Consider the following 781-nt stretch of genomic DNA (forward strand, 5'->3'; position numbering starts at 1 on the left):
AAAGTGAAATGAAGCTACACAGGAAATTAACAGTAGAGGAAAATTACCTGTTAGAGAAAGAGGAGAAACTTTTCCAAAGTAGATGAAAACATCAACTATGCTGCTGAAGAGCTGGAGACCTATAGAAAGCGAGTCAAAGATCTTGAAGAACAATTGGAGAAAAGCATTCATTCTTATCAAGGGCAGATTATGTCCCATGAGAAAAAAGTACAGGATAATTGGTTGGCAGCTCAAACCACTGAAAAAATTCTCAATGATTTAAGGAAAAAAAATCCTCACACCAGACAAAAATTAACTGAAGCAGAGTTTAAATCTGAACTTTTAGAAAAGGATCCTCATGCACTTGATGTTCCAAATACAGCATTTGGCAGAGAGCATTCCACATATGGTCCCTCACCATCGGGCCGGCCTTCATCTGAAACGGGAGCTTTTCTCCCTCCTCCGGCTTTGTTGGAACGTCCACTCAGACTTTCACCTTTGCTTCCCTGGGGCTCAAGAGGCCCAGGGAATTCTCTGGACCATCAGATTACCAGTGAAAGAGGAGAGTCGAGCCGTGATAGGTTAACTGATTCTCATAGGGCACCTCCGGACACTGGGGCCTGGTCACCTCCATGGGACCAGAACCATAGGATGATGATGCCTCCCTCAGGCCAGCCATATCCTGAGGCAACTCTTCTTCCACAAAGACAAGACAGATTTTATTCTAATTCTGGCAGACTATCTGGGCCAGCAGAGCTCAGAAGTTTTAATATGCCCTCTTTGGATCAAATGGATGGGCCAG

The 781-nt window shown here is 44.3% G+C and overlaps 1 pseudogene; it reads left to right on the plus strand.

The window, feature by feature from the left end:
- Positions 1–8: 8 nt before the first annotated feature.
- Positions 9–742, plus strand: LOC103253587 (annotated as a pseudogene).
- Positions 743–781: the final 39 nt, after the last annotated feature.

Source organism: Carlito syrichta, unplaced genomic scaffold (genome assembly GCF_000164805.1).
Source record: "Carlito syrichta isolate Samal-C Ts95f unplaced genomic scaffold, Tarsius_syrichta-2.0.1 Scaffold238942, whole genome shotgun sequence".
NCBI lineage: Eukaryota > Metazoa > Chordata > Mammalia > Primates > Tarsiidae > Carlito > Carlito syrichta.